Below are 25,451 nucleotides of genomic sequence, written 5' to 3' on the forward strand. Positions count from 1 at the left end.
GAGTTTCGGGTGAAATAGAGTTGGTTGGATCGTTTCGAATGTTGTGCGAGTTACTAATGTTAGAATATGTTTCAAATTGATTGTTGGTGTTGTAGAAATGATTGTTGGTATGGTTGTTGATAAATTTGGCCGAGTTGAATTCTCGGGGTTGTTGTATTTACAGGGGAGATGCTGCAGAATTTTCTGTAGACAAGTTCTAATTAGAATAGAATTTCTAAGTACTTGTAGCTAATGTTGGGTAATTAATAACGTTATTGTAGATCGTGGGGAGCCCGAGACTTGAGTTGCGATTAGCTTAGGAGGCGGTCGAGGAATGTAAAGCCTAACCCTTCTTTCTTTTGGCATGGTCTTTATGAAATGAGCATTCGACGTATATGTATAATTTCATGAAAATCATATTCTTAGAGCCACTAGGATGGCCAATGTCTTTGACTTCCATAAGCTATTCCATATGGTTTGATACGTATTTATGATGTTCGATGATTCTAGTTGATATGTTTCCGAATGTTGTTCGAAAGATAATTGATATGACTAAAGTCTTGGATATATATTTTGATACTTACCTATGGTTCTAAATCTCTATTTGGTTTGATTCATAACGATATTCAAAAGTACCTAATATAGTGGTTACTTGATTTTCCAAAAATGGCTTATGAAATGCTTTTAGAAGGGTCTGTACTTCAAAAGCTCGTAACTTTCTTATACTAATTCCGATTGACCTGATACTTGTTTCTGAGTTTTCAGATGTCGGTATATATATTTAATCATCGAGTCTTGGAATTTATTTATTTATATGCATATGGTTTCTCACTACTCTGCTCGTGCATACTACTATGATATCATTCGCCGAGTCCCGGGCCGGTTTTGTTGTCGTGCGCACTATGTTATATTCGGCAGTATGATGTGTTACGGTTCGCCGAGCCACTTACTAAAGGACCGGGTACCGCCTATATATGGTGTTATGATGTGTTATGGCGTATGATGTATTATGATGTTATGATGTGTGTCGGGGCTGTACGGAGATTTGAAACCTTCTGGAGTATGATGTGTTGTGGCGCCAGCGTCGGAGTGGCGACCACGTTCCTGAGCCATATGCATGATTTTTATTTGCATTACTTATGTTTTCAGAACAGGCTTTGATATACTGATTCTGTAATCATTTTTCATACTCCTTATTTCAGTTATGGTTTGGATTACTGTATTCCATGCTTTACATACTCAGTACATATTTCGTACTGACCCCCTTTCTTCGGAGGCTGCGTTTCATGCCCGCAGGTACAAACGTTCGTCCTGGTGACCCGCCAGTGTAGGATACATATTCTGCTACCTTGGAGTGCTCCCTTTGATCCGGAGCCCACATTTTTGGTACATATCTTTTGTTGTACTTGTTTCTGTATATATGTATGACTATTTGGGGTACGGCGGGGCCCTGTCCCATCATATGTTTCTGTTGTGGTTTGTAGAGGCATGTAGACATATATGTGGGTCATGGGTCATTATTGTTCGTTTATGTCTGTGATCGGTGTCTTAAGCGGTCCGTTTGCTGTGAAGGCCGAAACGGCCCATATGTGTGTGTCTGGACGTATATATTTGGGTGATGTGTTTTCCGCCAGCCTCGTCGGCTTCTGCACGCTATTTTGCTATATATGACCGCTTAAGACGGCATTTGATTTCAGTATCTGTATAACTTAATGTATGCTGAATACGGATAAGTCTTTAATATATCGGATTGGTAAGTGAGTGTGTACGGGTGTCCAGCTAGGGCACCAGTCACGGCCCACGGGGTTGGGTCGTGACAGCTTGGGATAAAGATAATGATATAGCAGGTCTTGGAACGCTTATCATCGGAATATAAGTGCTACCCAGTTAAGAATTTGGAACGACTACAAGTACTAACTAATTACCGATCGAGGTAAGGGGAAAGTGACCGTGGATAAGTTGCTACATGGGTTACATTACTCAAGTATAGATCATTAGATGAGATTTTACACAATATATAGAAAGGTTCTCGTCACTTCGTGATTTTGTTAAGGTCTCGTACGAGGATAATCAAGTTATAGATTATAAAGAAAAGACATGGATATGGTATAAGTACAACCCCAAAGGGGGGAAGCGGGTGAAAGTAAAGTAAGTATAAGTGGAAACAATTGACAGTGAAATATATTTGATATAGATGCTTAAACTTCAAGTGAGACCCCGTGCTGGAACAAGTTAGTAAGACCTGGAAGCTAGCAATGAATGAATGGAAGTCAAGATGGTATTTGAGATGGTGTGGAGAAGCATCTGTAAAGATCTCGAATAATATGGCATTACAAAGGGGGTGCTTATAAAAAGGCAGAATACGACAAGAGAATGGTAACGAATAACTTAAGAGATGTTACGAAGGATAGCAATGCTATACCGGATTAGAAGTTAAGATGTTGGCAACGGAGTTGTCTGCTAATGATATTGTGACTTAGAAATAGCAAAGGGGAAGGGATAAGAAATCTCCTATAGTAGGATATGAGGAAGTCAAATGGTGAATAAAGGAAGGGAAAGGAGTAGGACAAGAAAGACAGCAAGTGAGTTTTAGTACAAATAAGATATACAAAACAGAATGAACTAGGAGAGGGGAAAAACTATACTAAGATTGGATATACTCTATACAAGTTGTACAAGAATAGTTATGTAATCTACGAATATTTCTATACTAAAAATGAGACCAGGCGGGTACTTGATAAGAAGGGTAAGAATTCAGTAACAACAATGTGGGTGTGACAAGGAAAGGTGAAAAATGGTTTGAACCAAATTATCGGGACAGAATTAGTACTGAGGATTATGCTAGGTTATACCTCAGGGAGATAGTGAGACTTCACGGGGTCCCCACAGCTATTATCTCCGACAGAGGAGCTCAGTTTACAGCTAACTTCTGGAGATCGTTCCAAGAAGGATTAGGGACCCAAGTGAGTCTTAGCACAGCATTCCACCCTCAGACTGACGGACAGGCCGAGCATACAATTCAGACACTACAAGATATGTTACGGGCCTGTATTATTGATTTCAGAGGTAGCTGGGACGATCATTTTCCACTTACCGAGGTTGCTTATAATAATAGCTACCATTCGAGTATTCAAATGGCAATGTATGAGGCCTTGTATGGGAGGAAGTGCAGGTCACCTATTGGTTGGTTTGATGTTGGTAAGACTAAGTTAATAGGCCCAGACATAGTTCAACAGGCTTTTGATAAAGTATAGCTTATTCAGGAGAGGTTACTGGCAGCCCAGAGTCGACAAAAATCATATGCAGATAATCGACGTCAACACTTAGAATTTTAGGTTGGTGATTGCGTGTTCTTGAAGGTGTCACCCGTGAAGGGTGTCATGAGATTCGGCAAGAAAGGGAAGCTAAGCCCGAGGTACATTTGGCCTTATCAGATTATCCGTAGGGTAGGCCGGGTTGCCTATGAGTTGGACCTACCATCTGATTTGGAAGTAGTATATCCAGTCTTTCACATGTCAATGCTTCGCAAATGTATAGGCGATCCCTCCAGAGTATTTCCGGTGGATGATGTCCAGGTGACGGAGGAGTTGACCTACGAAGAGCAACCTATAGCCATACTTGATCGGTAGGTCAGGAGATTGCGTACCAAGGACGTGGCTTCCGTTAAGGTATTATGGCGAAAAACAATAGAGAAGCGATGACCTGGGAAGCCGAGGAGGAGATGAAGAATAAGTACCCTTACTTGTTCCATACGCCTACAGGTAACTTGAACTCCTCACTTGATTATATTGATTGACCGATGAAACTATATGTCATAACGATAAGGGAGACTTCCCCAAAATTTTTATAAGACCTTACAGGACCAATTCAACATTCGAGGACGAATGTTCTAAATGGGGGAAGGATGTTATATCCCGTATTTTTATACGTCGAGTTATTCGCAAGGTAATCGACTTAAGTTAAAGACGAGATCATTTTCGGATACGAAATAGGAACTTTTAATTTTCAATTTTAATTAGAACACAAATTGTTTATAAATTTTATTTAGTGTAGAAATATTATTAGAGATTAGGGACTAATTAATTGTGATTATATTATTAAGTAATAATTAGTGATTAATTAAAATTAATTAGTCTAATTACGATGTGTGGGCCCCACCCGAATTAATTAAAAAAAAAAAAATAGGTGACACATTAGGAGGGCACTTATAGGGCCTAAGAGGCCCATATATAAATCACCAAGAATGACTCATTGAATCATCTTTCACACTTTGTTGAACAACAAAAAAGAAAAGAAAGGAAATGGGGGAGAAAATGGAGCTCTCGGCCATGGCCATTTTTGGCCTAGAGTGAGCTCAAAGTGAAGCTCAACTGAAAGAAGGTTTAGGAAGCTTGTGTTCTAAGGAGTTATAGGTGTTCAAAGAAATTGCAACGTGAATTGAATCATTGAAGGCGGCAACGTTGAGGAACCGAGATCGTTAAGGTAAGATTCAATCTTTTTCTATATGTTTTGGAGGTAGTTTAAACTTGTAAAATTTGATAGAGGTGTGTTGAATATAAAGGATTATATATGTTGATGTTGAAGTATAAGTTGAGCCGTGTAGGGGGCTGTTTTGATTAAGAATGGTGAATTGATTTTAAGTAGCATTATGGTTGTTGTTATCATGGATTATGTGGTACAAAAAAAATGAAGGAATTAGATAGTTAAAGTTAAAGTTGTGTTGTTTGTGGACATATTGTTATCCTTGTTGAATTGGAAGGATTGAAGGTATGATTATGTCCATATGTTGTTGTTGGTATTTCTGTGTTAACAGGAGGATAATTGGAAATTCGGATTAGGCGAATATATAGGGGAAATGCTGCCCGATTTCCGTTAAGTCCTTAATTAATGAAAAGCCCTAATCGAGAAAGCATAAGTTAAGGAATGAGTTCTATAAGCGATGGGCTACGAATTTACAAACAAGAAAGTATAGTTACTAATGATAGTGTTAATTTTATATTAAATAGGCTAAAGGGGCGACGAAGCGAACGAGATTACGATTAATCGTTAACAGGTATGTAAAGTTGTCCCTTCTTTCTTTTGGCATGTCTTAGATATAAGTGACGAATGATATGAGCTTTGGGGTAATTCCATTCATAAGTTTCGAGTGAGATTCATGATTCCTATTCACTTCTTGATGTTAGAACTCTTGAAATGATTGAGCTTCCCTCTCAAGTTTTCTATACGTTGGATAGTAGTCGATATATATAAGCTCATATTCTTAGAGACTCTACGATAACCAATGTCCTTGACTTCTATAAGCTATTTCATATTATCTTGATACATGTCTATGATTCCTAAGGCTCTTTTGATATGATCTATAATGACATTCGAGGGATACTTGATATGATTGTCGCTATTGATAATCAGGTGTTAATCTCTTCTTCTTATTCTGTTGAGTCTTGATAATGATTTAAATTGCATATGGTTGCTCACTACTCTGCTCGTGCAGGCCTCAATATGTCTTTCACCGAGTCCCGGGCTGGGTATGTTATCGTGCACAGTCTCACTGCATTGTTCACCGAGTCCCTCACTAGAGAGCCGGAATATGATATATATATATATATATATATATATATATATATATATATATATATATATATATATATATATATATTCTTATCCAGGGGTACGACGGGGCCCTGTCCCGTCATATTTCACTGTTGCTACTCTTAGAGGTCTGTAGACATGTGTGTGGGTTGTATATAGATTATGATCAGCTGTGTCTATATAGTTGTTGTGGATGCTTCTGTTTGTTGTAGCAGCCTCGCCGGTTTGCATATGTTGTCATTTCGTAGTGGCAGCCTTGTCGGCTTGCGTAATATAATGATATGCAGTGGCAGCCTTGTCGGCTTGCGTAGCATAATGATATATATATAGTGGCAGCCTCGTCGGCTTGCGTATGTTATTTCGTTGTGATTGATTGAGGACCTATAGTATCAGTTCGACTATGTTTAACAGGTACATATGGGTGTCCAGCTCGGGCACTAGTCATGGCCCACGGGGCTGGGTCGTGACAGTATGTAAGGCTAACCCGTCTTTCATAAGGCATGGTTCTTTGGCCAATCATCTAAACCTTCTATAAGATTATGATATCCTTCAAATGATTCTATCTTTCGAGCTATTGAGCTCATGATCCTCGATATGTATTACGATTGTACTGAGTTCCTCATATGACGAGTAATCCTATGAGGATAGATGTAATGAACAACGATAATAGTGATAACGATGATTATAGCGATGACGATAACGATGACGATAATGATAGTGATGATAATAATAAGATGCTTATGAGCTATTATGTATGTGTATCTATTTATGATTATTATGGAACCCCGAGCTTATGAGGCCGGGTAGGATATGTATCTATTTACGTAAGGCGCGCACACCTCTGCAGATGGTACGGATAACCCTAAAGCCTTGGTAGGGCCAGGTAGATGTAACCCTGAAGCCTTGGTAGGGTCAGGTATGTGTAACCTTGAGCCTTGGTTGGCCAAGTATGTATGAAACACCGAACCTTCGTAGTCGGGCATGCTATGTAAATGTTATGTATATGATATGGTTATGTATATGATATAGATATGAGTATGAATACGAACATGATACGGATATGAATACGAATAAGACTATGTATATGAATACGATTATGGACGCAATGTAAATGAATACGGATATGAGTACGGATACGGATATGGATGTATGTACACGAATACGCGCTAGAAATGGAAAGTCCCTATGACAAGCAAGTAAGTGCTTATGACGTTGATACTGCTATCTCCCCTCCTATGCTATTTCTCATATTGCTTATTATGCTTCTATATTGATGTTGATCATGCTTTACATACACAGTACATTCTTCGTACTGACGTCCTTTTGTTTGTGGACGCTGCGTCATGCCCGCAGGTGCCTAGGGAGACAGATTTTATCCATAGCTACATTCCCAGGGACTACATAGAGGAGTTTCATTTCATTCGGAGCTATAACCTTTGGGTACTCATTCTTTTGTATACATAATTACAGGCATAGCGGGGTCCTGGCCCGCCTATATGATATGTTATGCTCTCCCTAGAGGCTCGTATACATGTGTATACGGTTAGATATGTTTGGCCTTGTCAGCCTATATTTTGGATTTCATTTTGTTAGCCTCGTCGGCTTATGTACATTGATATGGGCATAGATGTCAATGATGATATAAAGGTATTGTTGTCCAATAGGACTAGTGTGATTGGTGAATACAAATATATGTTTTATTATATGGCTCACCTAGATGTAAGTGTAAAAGTACGTTAAGGGGTGCCCGGGTGGGCTAGCACCGGATGCTCGTCGCGGCCCCTAGTCGGGTCGTGACATAAACAAAACTAACGGCACATCTAAATTATCTACTTACTGTTCAATGAGTATAAGAACACATAATCAATCTTTGAGTGATCCAGAAATATATTATAATCATGAAATTCAATATACCCATAAGTTCGGTCATAAGCATCAAGATCATGGGTAATTGAATACAAGTTCATCCATTATTTTAAAATTAATTATTCATAAAGATTCGACTACTTTGGTGAATAATGAATTATACATAATAAATTCAAAGAAATTCTTTTACAGATAACATATATACTGAATCCATACCAGTAAAATGGTTAATAATGAATTGGTCTTTTTCCATACCTAATTCTTAATCTGATGTCGTAGCTAATTTGATCAGTATTCATCGAAGTTGGAGAACAAATGTAATGAAAAATCTTTAGTTCCTAAACCATGCTTTAATGCCACATCTGAGGATTTGCTCGATTATAGATTGTGAAACATAAACAATCTAATTGAAAACCCGACATAACTTAAGGATCGTGGAACTTAATTATTTTCACTAGAAACTATATAACATTACTTTTATCAAGAAAATATACATGAATCCATAGTGTTTTCTTGAATTATCTTCAGTGAAAGTGATTGAACTTTCTGAGAAATCGCTTACTCTCCTTTGCACTACACTCTTTCTCACGTTATTTTATAGGGATAACGTGAATTATAGTTGAGAGATGATCCGCTTTTTATAATTTCTCAATTCTAACACAAGGTACTCAGCAGATCGAATGTACTAATTCGATCTAATAGAATGATTTTTCTGTAGGCTTGCAAATCATAGGCTAGACAAGCCGTACACTAAAGACCAATTCAACCTCGACCAAAAAAGGAGGCTACTTTATACCCCCATTACATATAGAGTAGGTGTGTATGACTAAGTTACTCTTTTCTTGATGATGTAACAATGAAGCCATAATAAATTATTTATAGCTATAGGATGATTGAGCAAGCGTGATACAAGCATGACACATGTCAGAAAGACGTATGACACCTTCCTTGCATGACGATTGACATGTTTCAAAGAGGTTATGACAAACCCCTCTCATGCATGACTGACACATGTCAAACATGCATGACATATGTCATTCGAGCTGACACGTATCGTGTTGACCAATACGTGTCTCATTTCTCAATCACTTTTGAACATGGACACCTCCTAATCATGAAATAGTCACTTAATTCTCCACTAATTGTCAAAGCGAGAAGTTATTTAATTGTCTCATAAAATTACCCCATAATTCTGGCCAACATTCTTTAACTAACATTTTTATTTATTAAACTCCACTTAATCAGGTGAGACGTATATCTTACACTATCACCTTGAGAACATGATGAGCTGTCAATAAGATGGTGCATCAAATAATCCTTCGACGCGTTAACATGACCTCAAAGATTCAAGTTAGAAGTGCTTTATTTTTTCCTATGCCGTGACTCAAACTATCTATTAACATACTAGTTAAAAGTTAAAAGGCTTCGTCATTCGAGCAACCCCCACAGTCACTTTTTTATCTTTAACCACTAAAATATCATCGTGAACCATAAAAGGTGTATATATCTTTAACTCTTTGAAAACCTATCATCCTAATTAGTTTTGAAACTTAAAATTAAGAAAATATATTAATGTATTTTTTTGGAACTAGATATTTCAATAGTTCTTTTATCCTAATTTAATAAGTATTTACTCTTATTTTCTAAATGTTGAAGATTGGATGTTATATCAGCACTCAAAATTAGTTGAAGTAATTTTAGAAGTCAATATAGGATATCACGACAGAAGATTACATAATTTACACTTACTATTATATTTACGTCCCCTTAGCTTTCGACAACTGTACAATCAGAAGACCCTTAATTTGGAACTTTCGATATTCATAAGAAATAAATTATTTTGGGTTAATCAATAAGATCAAGAGAGATTTGGTAGCATTAGTTGACTGAAAATTATGAAGTTTGAAAATTGGTGAAATCATCTCCCATTTAAAGGACAGTACCACTTGAACCGTGTCAAAGTAGTAGCTTATTTGCTAGAGTTGTGTTGTCTTTGATACCCAAGTTTTTGCGCTGAGTTCCCTTCAAAAGGTGTGGTCTTTAATTTTTACTCTTCGTTTTTTAAATATTTAACTTCTACCCCTGCTTTCATTTAGTGAAACTTTTGTGACGCAAATACTCTTCCATTACAAATAGGGTAGCTTTCTTCTTTCAACTCCTTTTCTTCTCTTCCTCTGCAACTTCATCCTCCTTTTTATTCTATCAATGGTGGAAGAGCTCTCTTCTCTTCGTAGCCTCCAAGAACAAACTCCAAATAATGAAATGACTCTCCTATGTTTGCCTTTAAAAAGGCTTTCAGCAATTGCACACGGGTCCCAGGTTTTAAAAGGTTTTGACGCCTACCATGGCTCAAATGAAAAGCTTGCTGCTTTGTTTTACTAACTGCAGCCAATTAGGATTTGAATCCTTTCAATTTATACTTTATGCTCCTTTAGTAAATTGAACGTTTATTGCATTGACCAACCAATTGATATCCTTATCTTCATTTCCTTTTTGTCATGTTATCTTCTTCTTAGTACTTTATTCTTCCTCTCATAGTCACTGCCAAGTAGGGCTGTTCACGGTTTGGTGAAAAACCAACATCAAACCGAATAAAAAAACGGTTACATCTCGTAGTTTTGTCCATTGAGATTCGTTAGGCGTTAATTGTTCTAATCGCGGAAACGGGAGTTACCTTAGGATATATGAGATTACATGTTCCCATATTATGGTTATGGTGGTTTAAGCCAATGAAATGAGCTATGGAAGGATTTAAGAACAAACAAATAAAGGAATGGAGTTTGTGGGAACTTTGGTAAAACTTGGCAAACTTTTCGGACAGGATCTTGGGCCAGATTGGGGGAGGCATATCTCCTAGAATATGAGGAGTTTTGGTGTGTTTCTTTTGTCCAAATTGAAGTTCATCGAGTCTAGTTTCCAACGCAATAAACCGTTCGTCAATGTGACGTCTGAGTAAAAGGTTATACATATTTTACGACAGACTGTCTGAGCAGAAAATTTATGCGGACCATTAGACGGCCCGCAGGAATTTTAACGCCCCGCAGAAAATTTTGCGGTCCGTCAAATTGCACCAGCCCAGCGTCAAATGGTCACAGTGAACAATATTTGACTGGGTAGTTCTATGGACCATTTTGACGGTCCGTAGGAATTTTTACGGCCCGTCAAAATGGCCGCAGAATTGCCCGACGGGATTTTAATTTCCGCTTTATATAATTCACTCCACTTCATTTGGACATTTTATTTCACCAAATCAGATCCAAAAGCTCTCCAAAAACCCTCTCTTCAACTCTATAAACTAATCCAAGCCAAAATCCAAGGGAGATTAAATATCAAGAGGCAAGAATCAAGATACCCATGTGCTAGAGGTCTTGCTAGGGTTAATAAACTCCAAGAATTCTTTGGATATTGAAGCTAGGGTTTTCATATAAGTTGATAGCTTGCTCCAAAGCTCATTCTTATGAGATAAAAGGTTAGATTTCATGCTTATTACATATTATCAAGAATTTTTAGTTGTTGAACAACTTGGGTGGAAAATGAGTTTCAAATGTAGTTTTTATGATGTTTTTGAGTAGTAAGCTAACTTGAGTTACGATTCTTAGTATGATATGGATATAATATTGCTATGGAAAGTAATAATGGTGATGAAGAAGCATCATATGAAAATGTGCTAAAATGGGTATGAAGTTGCTAGCATAAGTTGAACACAAGGATGAATTTTGAAGGCTAAATCGAATGTGAATACTTGATTATGATATTGTGGATATTATTGTTGTTGTTTGGGAGTTGTTTTGTGATATAGTAGAAGTTAAAAAAATAGGGGAAATGCTGCCCAATTTTCATTAGAACATGAATTATCCTAGTTTGAATTTAAGAGTATCACCAAGGCTTAACCGTGGTATGAATCCTTCTAAATGTAGATTAATCAAGCTTCAACGGTGAACGCTAAATAGTTAAGAAGTCGAAGAAGTATGTAAGGCTAACCCTTCTTTCATTAAGGCATGGTTCCATTGCTATATGTATCCTTTCATGAGCTCCATAATGTCTTCCAAATGACTCTATCTCTAAGATTACCAAAGTTTACGATTCTCGATACATTCACCATTCTATTGTCTCTTTTATATGATAGTTGATCCTCTAAGGATAGATATAACGAAAATGATGATGTCAATGATAACGAAAATGATGATGTCATATGGCTGGGTATGATACCTATCGCGCGCGCACTACTGCAGTTGGGTACGCATAACACTGAGACTTGGTAGGGCCAGGTATGTATAACACCGAGCCTTGTCATGGCCGGGTATATGAAACCACCGAACCTTGATGGTCGGGTATGCTATGGTTATGAATATGTATATGAATACGGATACGAATATGGATACGAATATGTATATGAATACGAATATGGACATAGGTATATGTATATATGTATGTACACGAGCATGCATTAGAAACGGAAGATCCCCATGAAAGACAAGTAAGTAATTACGATGATGGCTACTATCCCCTGATTTTCCCATCTTATGCTATTTGTTATGCTATCTCTTATGCTCCTATTATGATGTTGATTATGCTTTACATACTCAGTACATTATTCGTACTGACGTCTTTTTGTTTGTGGACGTTGCGTCATGCCCGCAGGTGGACAGGGAGACAGGCTTGATCCATAGATATCTTGTCCAGGGACTGCATAGAAGAGCTCCATTTCATCCGGAGCTACAGGTTTTGGTATTTATTCTTTTGTGTACATACCTATGGGCATGGCGGGGTCGTGTCCCGTCTATATGATGTGACATACGCTTCTTAGAGGCTCATAGACAGTTGTGTATGGTTAGATGTCTTGTAGCCTTGTCGGCTTAAATTTTGTATATAATTTTGATAGTCTCGTCGGCTTGTATATATGGATATGAGCATTGTTATTGATGATGATATAAATGTGTTGTTGCCCAACGAGATTAGCACTATTGATGCATATAAATTATGAGTAAGCCATGTGGCTCACCTAGATGTGAATATGAGAGTACGATAAGAGGTACCCGGGTGGGTTAGCACCGGGTTCCCGTCATGGCCCTCCGGTTGGGTCGTGACAAAAGTGGTATCAGAGCAGTTCTGTCCTAAGGTGTGTCTATGAGCCGTATCGTGTAGAGTCTTGTTTATGGGTGTGTTGCGCGCCACACTTATAAACAGGAGGCTGCGAGCATTTTAGGAATTAATGACCTTCTTTCTTCATAAGATCGTGCGATAGAGCCATGATATAAGGATTTCTTTTTCCCTAACCGTGTATTATGTATTTCAGAAATGCATGTAAAGAGAAAAGCTACGGTAGCCTAGACGGGCAAGACAGTGGCAGGAAAGCGGGCTGAAAGTGCACCGCCAACAGTTGTAGAAAGTGAGTCCCAGAATGCGGCTCAATCTCAGGCCTCCCACTCAGTGCCTATTTCTGAGGAGCATGAGGGAGCCTCAGCCTCAGCTCCATCACCCCCAGCTCCTCCACCGGATGCTGCAGGCCAAGATGTAAAAGAGGCCATTCATTTACTTACTCAGTTAGTTGCCGCCCAGACTCAGCGGCAAGGTACAGGTCAAGGTGATAGGGCTATTATTGCAAGGGCCCGTGACTTTATTCTCTTGAACCCTCCGGAATTCTTCGGGTTGAAGCCGGATGAGGACCCTCGGAATTTTATTGATGGGATGTTGAGGAAACTTCGGTTAATGCATGCTTCGGACATTGAATCGGTGGAGTTAGTATCCTATAGATTGAGGAATGTCGCGGTTCATTGGTACATAGTTTGGATGGCTTCACGGGGAGTAAATGCACCTCCCCCGGTATGGCAAGAATTTGTGGATGCCTTCCTCCGACATTACTTGCCCCAGAGGTTCGGCGGGCTAGAGCCGATAAGTTCTTAAATCTTAGGCAATGAAGTATGAGTGCTTTAGAGTATAGTCTCCACTTCAACTCTTTGGCTAGGTATGCTCCGACTATGGTAGCAGATATGGGTGACCGAGTGCACCGATTTATGAGAGGCCTAGGGCCACATTTGATGGATAGGTGCTTGACTGCGTCCCTTCAAGACAACATGGATATTTCACGCATTCAAGCCTATGCCAAAAATTTGGAAGAAAGCCAACAACAACAAAGGAGTGAGCGTGAACATGATAGGGGGTATAACAAGAGGGCCAGATCTTCGGGTCCAACAAGTGAGTTTAGAGGCGGGCCAAGACAGCAGTTTTCTAGGCATTCAGGCCATTCTATGACTAGTGCACCTCCACGGTTTACAGGCCAGAGATTTGATAGGTCTACTTATTCCAGGCCGAGTCAGAGTTTCAAGGCTTCGGGTTCTCAGTTCAGGGGTGATTCGGGTCAGGCTAGGCCACCCATGCCACGATGTTCCCAGTGTGGGAAGTTACATTGGGGCCAGTGTCGACTAGGTTCAGAGGTTTGCTATACATGAGGTCGACCAGGCCATATCATGCGTGATTGCCCCTCGGTTGGTGGTAGGGGTAGGGTCCAGCCTTCAGGATCGGCAGTCGGGTCTTCATCATCGATACGCCCTATGGGGCAAGGTTCATAGGCGCCGATCAGCCATTGTAGAGGTAGAGGGAGAGCTCCCAGTTCTAGCGGTCCTCAGCACCGTATTTATGCCTTAGCTGGACGCCAAGATCTTGAGTCTTCTCCTGATGTTGTCACAGGTATATTATCGATATTTTCTAATAATGTATATGCTTTGATAGATCCGGGATCCACATTGTCATATGTTACTCCATATATTGCGGGTCGGTTTGGGGTCAAACCGGAGTCGATCAGACCTTTTGAGGTATCTACACCCGTTGGTGAACCAGTAATAGCTAGTCGAGTATATAGAAATGGTGAAGTTGTGATTTGTGGCCATCGTACTATGGTTAACTTACATGATTTAATAATGGTGGATTTTGACGTTATCATGGGTATGGATTGGTTGGCTTCTTGCTATGCCAATGTTGATTGTAGAATGAAAATGGTTCGCTTCCAGTTTCTGGGAGAACCAGTTTTAGAATGGAAAGGAAATACTGCGTCCCCAAAAGGTAGGTTTATTTTCTATCTCATGGCAAGGAAAATGATCGCCAAAGGTTGTATTTACCATCTAGTTCGGGTTCATGATATTGAAGCTGAATCGCCAACTCTTCAGTCTGTCTCCGTGGTGAATGAGTTTTCGGATGTATTCCCAGAAGAGCTTCCAGGTATCCCTCTTGAACGGGAGATCGATTTTGCTATAGATGTGCTACCGGATACAAAGCCCATATCTATTCCACCTTACAGAATGGCTCCCGCAGAGTTGAAAGAATTAAAGGAGCAATTGAAGGACTTGCTTGAAAAAGGTTTTGTTAGGCCTAGTTCTTCCCCGTGGGGAGCACTCGCGTTGTTTGTGCGAAAGAAAGATGGCTCCTTGCGAATGTGGATTGACTATCGGCAGCTAAATACGGTGACAATCAAGAATAAATATCCTCTTCCGAGGATTGATGATTTATTTGACCAATTGCAAGGCGCCAAATGGTTTTCAAAGATAGATTTGAGATCCGGGTATCTTCAAGTGCGAGTTAGGGAGAAAAATATTCCTAACACAGCCTTTAGAACCAGATATAGCCATTTTGAGTTCCAGGTAATGTCATTTGGGCTAACTAATGCACCGGCAGTATTTATGGATTTGATGAACAATGTGTTCAGGCCCTTCTTAGATTTATTCGTGATTGTGTTCATTGACGATATCCTAGTATATTCTAGGTCCGAGGCAGAACATGCGGATCATTTGCGTACCGTTCTTGGAGTTCTTCAAACTCGAGAGTTATTTGCCAAATTTTCTAAGTGTGAATTTTGGTTTAATTCAGTGACCTTTCTGAGGCATATTATTTCAGCCGATGGTATTCGGGTAGACACCCAAAAGATTGAGGCGGCGAAGACTTGGCCAAGGCCCACAACACCTACAGAGGTTCATAATTTTCTGGGCTTAGCAGGTTATTACAGGAGCTTTGTAGAAGGCTTTTCTTCTATTTCTGCACCACTTATGAAGCTGACCCATAAGTTAGCTAAGTTCCAATGGAATGATGCTTGTGAATGTAGTTTCCAAGAGTTAAAGGATAGATTAACTTCTGCCCCAGTCCTGACACTTCCAGAGAGATCGAAAGGTTATGTTGTTTATTGTGATGCTTCAGGCGTTGGGTTAGGCTTTGTGTTGATGCAACATGGTAAGGTGATGGCGTATGCTTCATGTCACGACCCAGCTAGGGGCCGCGACGGGTACCTGGGCTAGCCACTAAGCACCACTCGTTCTAATGCTCATCTTACTCATTTAATACTTCTTTGCAAATTTTATACACGAAATGCAGGAAAAATCATATTTTAAGTAGAAACATAAATGCTTTATATACATTTGCCTCTCGGCTATCAAAATAATATATACATATAGTAACATCATGTGAGACCATCTAACCCACACTGCGTATCTACGAGCCTCTACTGACAGACAGAATACACATAGATGGAACAAGACTCCATCGTGCCTAGAATATGCATCTATATAACAAAAGAATGAGCATAAGCACCTCCGGACAATAGAGTGCTCTCACTCAGCTGACCGCTGCTATGGATCTGGATCTAACTCACCTCCCTGTCTACCTGTGGGAATGAACACAGCGTCCAAAGAAAAAGGACGTCAGTACAAATATTGTACTGAGTATGAGGGGCATGAATAATAAAGAAGGACAACACAATAATATAATGAGAACATCAATATGAACATCTGAATCTGAATGATAATCATAAGAGAAGTGATGCATGCTGTCTTACTCATACTTATCATCATATCGTATATGCATGACATGCAAGCTGCCCGTCCATATCGGAACGGTGTGATAATCAGTAATATTAGCCCGCGTCCAGGCCTCCCACGTCTGGGGTACCATCTCATGCCGCCCACTAGTGGTGTCTGCCCATGCCAAAATGGTCATGGTGTATCCGTATAGCTGCCCGCCTTAGCGGTGACTGCCCGGCCAACTAGGCGCGGTGTGATGCAATCATGACATGCTTGTCATAACATACTAATAATTATATGCTTACCATAATATGCTTATCTTATCATAGTACATGCATAAGGCTCAAGATCATATTTATCCTATCGGGGTGACGTAAGGTCGTGATCCCCCGATGTCATTATGGAGCAATTATTGACATTCTGCTTCACCTTGAAGGAATTATTACATAAGGTGAGTGTAAGCAATGATTAGTATCATTATCAATATGGCATCATCGTATCATATCTCTTATTTTATGTGGATAGTTATGGATATAGGAACTCATGAAGAGGAAAGGAACTTATACTATAGGATTCATGCCATTAGAAAGAAAGGCTAGCCTCACATACCTTGTCGCTTAGCTACACTATCGATCACTCGTCTTCCTTCGAGGTTACGTCGTTACCTTCACGAGAGAATCGTATTAACATTAGTTAATCGGCTTTAAAACGCGTCGTTATTTCTAGGTAAAATTTGGCAGAACTTCCTTTATTTATACTACTTTTCCCATAGTCCCTATCAACTCCGAACGTTCTCAACAACATCCACATTATTACAATCAACAACCATCATTTATATATATTCACTACGTTCCATCATTTTCCCCCCAATTTCCTTCACATTTATGGTTACTGTTCGTTATCACATTTCCTTGTATATAATACTTATTTCATGACCTAAACATCATTTACAACGTATTCATAATCATAGCATATCAACTTTCATGATTCCATTCAACCATCTCCCAATGGTGACACTATTCCCTCATTCAAGACCAATTTGCTATGTTCTTCTATGTTTCAAGTGTCTCAGCTTCCCAATGCTTTAAACAACATGGAATGGTCATGAAACTTACCTTGGTTGATGGTTGAGCAAGCCTTGAATGAGAATACTCCTCTAGCACTAAAACCCTTCTTTACCTCTTTTGGAATTTCTTGAAGAAGATGACTTCCAACTAGGTTTCATACACTTTGTTGCTTGGATTTGATGTTGATGATCTTAGTTTCCCTTTGATTCCCTTGAATTCCTATAGATGAAGTGTTGGAGAGTTCTAGAGGTTTCTTGAGTTGTAAGGATGAGTAATGAAATAAAATGAGGCTTGGGTCCCTTTTATAAATCACAAAATCTGATTTTTAATGGACAATCGTCGAGGTGAACAGTGGTCGTAAACCACACTTTACGCCGTATACCAGTTTACGGACCGTATAGTGTGGTCGTATTCAAGCATGTCAAAAACAGAAAGGTTGGCTGAGGATCATGGCAGTTTACGATCGAGGTTTACGGTCCGTAAACTAGTTTACGGGCCGTATTCCAAGTCGTATTTAGCCATTTCACCATTCGACAGAAAGTTGAAATTTTGGAAGGCTAGAGGACGATGGCGGTATACGGTCCGTAAATCACTTTACGGGCCGTATACTGATTTACGACCACTGGTTGTGTTGAAATTCTACAACTTCCTTATTTCCAAAATTCATAAATCGTCATTCCCTACTTAGTATAACATCGCATACTCATACCCTTCGTTGGTCTATTTATTGTACGTATACGAGGACTTTTTCCGGGGTGTAACACTTCAAGACAGTTGCGGATACATGAGAAAAATTATCGGACCCATGATCTTGAATTGGCTGCAGTAATTCATGCATTGAAGATGTGGAGAAATTATTTGTATGGCGTCCATGTTGATATTTATACAGATCATAAGAGCCTTCAGTATATCTTTAAGCAGAAGGAATTGAGTTGCCGGTGGTTGGAATTGTTGAAGGACTATGATGTTGACATCCTGTATCATCCCGGAAAAGCAAATATTGTGGCTGATGCTCTTAGTCGTAGATCCATGGAAAGTTTATGTGATGTTCAGCTAGGGAAAAAGGAGCTAACTCATGAGCTCCAGTAGTTAGATAGCCTAGGAGTTCGAGTAGTGGACTCAGGTAGTATGGGAGCTATCATTCACTAGTAGTGGAAGTGAAAGAGCGTCAATACGAAGATCCCATGCTAATTCATTATAGAAATACACTCCCTCAGAAGGAGAAATCATCATTTGAGATTTTTAGAGATGGAGTTCTCCGATGTCGAGGCAGGTTATGTGTTCCTGATGTTGCAGGATTACGCCACTAAATATTGAGATAAGCCCATTGTTCCCGTTATTCTATTCACCCAAGAGCAACGAAAATGTATCATGACCTTAAATCTATATATTTGTGGAATGGGATGAAGAAAGATATAGCGGAATTCGTAGCTCAATGTCCTAACTGTCAGCAAGTGAAAATTGAGCACCAAAAGTCAGGTGGATTGTTGCAAGCTATGGAAATTCCAACTTGGAAATGGGAAGTAATTAACATGGACTTCATTACGGGCTTACCTCGTTCTCGACGTAAGTATGATTCTATATGGGTGATTGTGGATAGACTCACAAAGTCAGCTCATTTCTTACCAGTCAGAACTACATATGTAGCAGAAGATTATGCAAAGTTTTACGTTAAAGAGATAGTGCGACTTCACGGTGTTCCAATTTCTATTATTTCCGATAGAGGGACTGAGTTTACAGCCAATTTTTGGAAATATTTCCAAGAAGGTTTGGGTACGCAAGTGAGCCTTAGCACGACATTTCACCCGCAGACGGATAGGCAAGCTGAACGTACCATTCAGACTCTTGAGGATATATTACGAGCATGTGTATTGGATTTTGTAGGTGGTTGGGATGATCACTTACCACTCATTGAATTTGCGTATAACAATAGTTATCATTCTAGCATCCAAATGGCCCCATACGAGGCTTTATATGGGCGAAAGTTTAGATCTCCAATTGGGTGGTTCGAAGTAGGAGAGACCAAATTGATAGGGCCAGACTTGGTCCTGCAAGCTATAGAGAAAGTCAAGCTTATACAGGAACGATTATTAATAGCTCAAAGTCGTTAGAAATCCTATGCAGATAATTATCGAAGATACTTAGAATTCCAAGTGAAAGATTGGGTATTCTTGAAGGTGTCACCAATGAAGAGCGTCATGAGATTTGGAAAAAAGGGCAAGCTTAGTCCCGGGTACATTGGACCTTATGAGATTGTACGCAAGGTAGGTCAAGTGGCTTATGAATTAGACCTACCTGCGGATTTGGAGTCAGCCCATCCAGTTTTCCATGTATAAATGCTTCGTAAGTACATTGGAGATCCTTCTAGAGTTGTACCGGTAGATGATGTGCAAGTCACTGAGCAACTGTCCTACGAAGAAGTTCCCATTGTCATTCTAGATAGGCAAGTACGGAGACTCAGAACCAAAGATGTAGCTTCAGTTAAAGTTTTACGGAAGAATAATAATAGAGAGGAATTGACTTGAAAAGCCGAAGAGAACATGAAGTCCAGGCACCCGCATTTATTTTCACATTCAGAAGAGATTCAAGAGGAGACGCCATTAACCTCAGGTATGTAATGCTTTTCTTGATGATTTCTTGGTCGTGTGTGGCCATGGTTATTGTCGTGTTGTTATAGCCCTGTGAGGTGATGTATTTTGGGTTGCTGTGCAGGATGGTATTCAATATTATAGGGGAAACTCTAGCGAAATTTTTGTAGAATCCCCAAGAGTCTATCATTTGAGGACGAATGTTTCTAAGAGGGGGAGAATGTTACACCTCGTAGTTTTGTCCGTTCAGATTCGTTAGGCGTTAGTTGTCCTAATCGTAGAAACGGGAGTTAACTTAGGATATATAAGATTACATGTTCCCATATTATGGTTATGGGGCTTCAAGCCCATGAAATGAGCTATGGAAGGATTTAAGAACAAACAAATAAAGGAATGGAGTATGTGGGAACTTTGGTAAAACTTGGCAAAAATTTTCGGACAAGATTTTGGTCCAGATTGGGGGAGGCATATCTCCTAGAATATGAGATGTTTTGGTGTGTTTCTTTTGTCCAAATTGAAGTTCAACGGGTTTAGTTTCCAACGCAACAAACCGTTCGTCAATGTGACGTCTGAGTAAAAGGTTATGTAAGTTTTACGACAGACTGTCTGAGCAGAAAATTTCTGCGGACCATTTGACAGCCTGCAGGAATTTAGACGCCCCGCAGAACATTCTGCGGTCCGTCAAATTGCACCAGCCCAGCGTCAAATGGTCACAATGAACCATATTTGACTGGGCAGTTCTACGGACTATTTTGATGGTCCGTGGGAATTTTTACGGCCCGTCAAAATGGGCGCAGAATTGCCCGACAGGATTTTAAGTTCCGCTTTATATAATTCACTCCACTTCATTTGGACATTTTATTTCACCAAATCAGATCCAAAAGCTCTCCAAAAACCCTCTCTTCAACTCTATAAACTAATCCAAGCCAAAATCCAAGGGATATTAAATATCAAGAGGCAAGAATCAAGATACCCATGTGCTAGAGGTCTTGCTAGGGTTAATAAACTCCAAGAATTCTTTGGATATTGAAGCTAGGGTTTTCATATAAGTTGATAGCTTGCTCCAAAGCTAATTCTTATGTAATAAAAGGTTAGTTTTCATGCTTATTACATATTATCAAGAATGTTTAAGTGTTGAACAACTTGGGTGGAAGGAGAAAGTAGAAAATGAGTTCCAAATGTAGTTTTTATGATGTTTTTTGAGTAGTAAGCTAACTTGAGTTACGATTCTTAGTATGATATGGATATAATATTGCTATGGAAAGTAATAATGGTGATGAAGAAGCATCATATGAAAATGTGCTAAAATGGGCATGAAGTTGCTTGCATAAGTTAAACACAAGGATGAATTTTGAAGGCTAAATCGAATGTGAATGCTTGATTATGATATTGTGGATATTATTGTGGTTGTTTGGGAGTTGTTTTGTGATATAGTAGAAGTTGACAAAATAGGGGAAATGCTGCCCAATTTTCATTAGAACATGAATTATCCTAGTTTGAATTTAAGAGTATCACCAAGGCTTAACCGTGGGATTAATCCTTCTAATTGTAGATTAATCAAGCTTCAACGGTGAACGCTAAATAGTTAGGAAGTCGAAGAGGTATGTAAGGATAACTCTTCTTTCATTAAGGCATGGTTCCCTTGCAATATGTATCCTTTCATAAGCTCCTAATGTTTTCCAAATGACTCTATCTCTAAGATTACCAAAGCTTACGATTCTCGATACAACCAAAGCTTATGATTCTGGATACGTTCAAGATTCTATTGTCTCTTTTATATGATAGTTGATCTTCTAAGGACAGATATAATGAAAATGATGATGTCAATGATGACGATGATACTCATGAACTCCTACGTATATAGATTTAATTATGTATGACCATTATGTAACACCGAGCTCATATGGTCGGGTATGATACCTATCGCGCGCACACCAATGCAGTTGGGTACGGATAACACTGAGCCTTGGTAGGGTCAGGTATGTATAACACCGAGCCTTGTCACGGCCGGGTATGTGAAACGACCGAACATTAATGGTCAGGTATGCTATGGTTATGATTATATATATATATATATATATATATATATATATATATATATATATGAATACGGATATGAATATGGATACGAATATGGATACGAATATGTGTATGAATATGGATATGGACATAGGTATATGTATATATGTATGTACACGAGCAGCATTAGAAATGGAAGATCCCCACGAAAGACGAGTAAGTAATTACGATGATGGCTACTATCCCCTGATTTTCCCATCTTATGCTATTTCTTATGCTGTCTCTTATGCTCCTATTATGATGTTGATTATGCTTTACATACTCAGTATATTATTCGTACTGACGTCCTTTTGCTTGTGGATGTTGCGTCATGCCTGCAAGTGGACAGGGAGACAATCTTGATCCATAGATATCTTTTCCAGGGACTGCACAGAGGAGCTCCATTTCATCCGGAGCTACAGGTTTTGGTATTTATTCTTTTGTGTACATACCTATGGGCATGGAGGGGTCCTGTCCCGTCTATATGATGTGACATACCTTTCTTAGAGGCTCGTACACAGTTGTGTATGGTTATATGTCTTGTAGCCTTGTCGGCTTATATTTTGTATATCATTTTGATAGCCTCGTCGGCTTGTATATATGGATATAGGCATTGTTATTCATGATGATATAAATGTTTTTTTCCCAATGAGATTAGCACTATTGATGCATATAAATTATGAGTAATCCATGTGGCTCACCTAGATGTGAATATGAGAGTACGATAAGAGGTAACCGAGTAGGTTAGCACCGGGTGCCCGTCATGGCCCTCCGGTTGGGTCGTGTCAAAAATCGACATTCTGTTGGGTTTGGTTTGGTTTGGTTTTAAAATTTTAAAAACCGATAATATTTGGTTTGGTTTTGGTTCTATTAAAAAAAAATCGAATAAACAACCAAAACCAAACCGATAAACTATTTTCATATTGTTACGGCTCTCGTTTTCGTCGTAAGAAGTCCTTGGCTTCCTAGTGATTTATACCTTTAATGTGAAGATTTGTACCCGGGTTTTTGAGTCATTAAGTGTCTTACCTCGCGTATACCGAAGTACAAGTATATGCTCCTTGCAATACGATAGGATTAGAAGCTAAACGAATCGAATCGACGCTAGTCGAAGTGACTCGGGGAACCTATAGGAAACCAGTCAAATTTGATGGGCCGTCGACATGTCAACGAGGCGTCATTCCACACCGTTGACATGACGCAACCTCTGAACTTTGGAGTGGCAGGATGACGGAGGAAGTCGACGGTCGTCGACGAGCCGTCGACCCTCTCGTTAACCCGCAGTCACTAGAACCTTTTTCTCAACTTATATATATAGCCTTCACATTTTTATTCCTCATATTTCACTCTCCAACGAGAGACTCAACAGTTTCCATCATATTAGAGAAGTTTTAGCAAGATCTGAGCCCCGTGAACCCAAGCTAGTGAAGGGAAAGTTGTTCCTAGGGTTCCATTGAAGTTGTTGAGCTTAGGAGTTGGGGTTAAGTTTGATTCTTGGAGTTCTAGTGAATTCAAGGTATGTATATGATTCTTACCTTTGTTTTTGAGTTAACTATCAAGAGTTTTAGTGGTTTAAGGTGAAGGAGCTGGTGTTGTGAAGGTATAAATTAATTTGTTGATATGGTTGCCTCATGGGCTGATTTTGATTAGATTTTTGGAGAGATGCTTACTTGTTTATGTTGCCATATGATGTTATTGTTGATGTTTGGGTTGAATTGGAAATTGAGGGATTGTTAAGTTTACAAAGGAGATGCTGTCCGAAATCCGTTAAGTTCATTTAGTACTTGAATTGGATAGTAAGTGATGTAAATGGTCTAATTGTGGTATATGTCATCTTGATTGTAGACTTACGAGTTCGAGAAGTAGACATTGGACGATTAGATACTCTCCAAGGTATGTTAAGGCTATTCCTTCTATTCTTTTGACATGATCCTAATCATATGAACGAAAGAAGTAAGCGAGCGAGTTCCAAAGACTCTACTCCTAGATAGTATAGGATACATCGTATCCTTGATTTCATATATTTCATATCTACAGCTTCCATAGTATCCTTTTATGAGTCCTACATGCATTTATATATATGTATAGCTATTTTCTCACACCGCACTGCGTTATAGTTGGCTGGGCAGGCACGTAGATGTGCACACCACTGCAGTGGGCAGATTATGAGATTTCCCCGGACGCGGGATGACATGATATATGGATCGGGCTGTGCGTTCCACAGCACTATCATTTATAGATCGGGCTGTACGTTGCTCAACACTAACAGTTATATTATATATGTATATGTTTTTCTAAAGAGAGCATGCATATCATACGCCGCAGAGGCACTTTCAGACATTGACATTAGCTTTCATGTTTCAGATATCTCTTATGATTCTTATGTACTTATTATTCTTATGCCTTACATACTCGGTACATTATCCGTACTGACTCCCCCATTGCTCAAGAGAACTGCGTTCATGCTCGCAGGTTCAGGCAAACAGACAGGCGGCTCAGCTCAGTAGGACTTCCACTCAGAGGTAGTCAGTGCGCTCCACTCGGTCCGGAGCTATAGTTCATTTTTGGTATGCTATTTTTGACATGTATATATGGGTTTGACGAGACCTTGTTCCGATCCTTTCTGCAGCTTTGTACTCCATTAGAGGTTTATAGAAATTTGTATATAGTTGGCGTGTGATGTATCCCTGTCGGTTCCTATTCTTTTGTGTACAGCATATGTAGAGGTCTAGTCGGCTTGCACTGTACTTTTCAGTATTTTTATACACATGTGGTTGTGAGTTCTTGATGCATAGTTCATGGTGTTATGCTTGTAAAAGTCAGTATAGCTCAGTTATAAGTCATATATGGGCCACCCTGTTGTTCAGTGATATCCATATACGAGTATAAGGGTGTCCGGTCAGTAAAGGCCAGACACTTGTCATGGCTCATCGGCGTGGGTCGTGACAGAAGTGGTATCAGAGCAGTTCTGTCCTAGGTTTTTCTACAGACCGTGTCTAGTAGAGTCTTGTTTATGGGTATGTTGTGCACCACACTTATAGACAGGAGGCTGCCGCACATTTAGGATATTGTCATTCTTTCTCTCTTAGATCGTGCGATAGAGCCATGTGTTAAGAGTTCTCCTTCTAGTGATTTATTCTGATTTCAGTCCGAAGAAAGCTACAGCTGCCCAGAAGGGCAAGAGAGTGGTTGGTGAGGATACTAGCCTTATTCAGCGGACTACCAGAGCTCGGGGCGAGTCCCGAAGTGATACCCCGCCTGTACCAGAGGAGCTTAGAGGGGAGCCAGCCCCAGCTCCAACACCTGTGCCAGTGTCTCTAGTCCCTCAGCCAGATGCACCGGGCCAGGATATGCGGGATGCTATATGGTTTTTGACTAGATTGGTAGCCGCTCAAGCACAGCGTCAGAGAGTTGGTATTAATCAGGCAGACCGAGCTAGTAGTGCGAGGGTTAAGAATTTTCTTGGTTTAGATCCCCCAAAATTCTCTGTGTTGAGGCAGAATATGGACCACCAGGACTTT

The sequence above is a fragment of the Lycium barbarum genome, chromosome 4, assembly GCF_019175385.1.
Source record: "Lycium barbarum isolate Lr01 chromosome 4, ASM1917538v2, whole genome shotgun sequence".
Lineage (NCBI taxonomy): Eukaryota > Viridiplantae > Streptophyta > Magnoliopsida > Solanales > Solanaceae > Lycium > Lycium barbarum.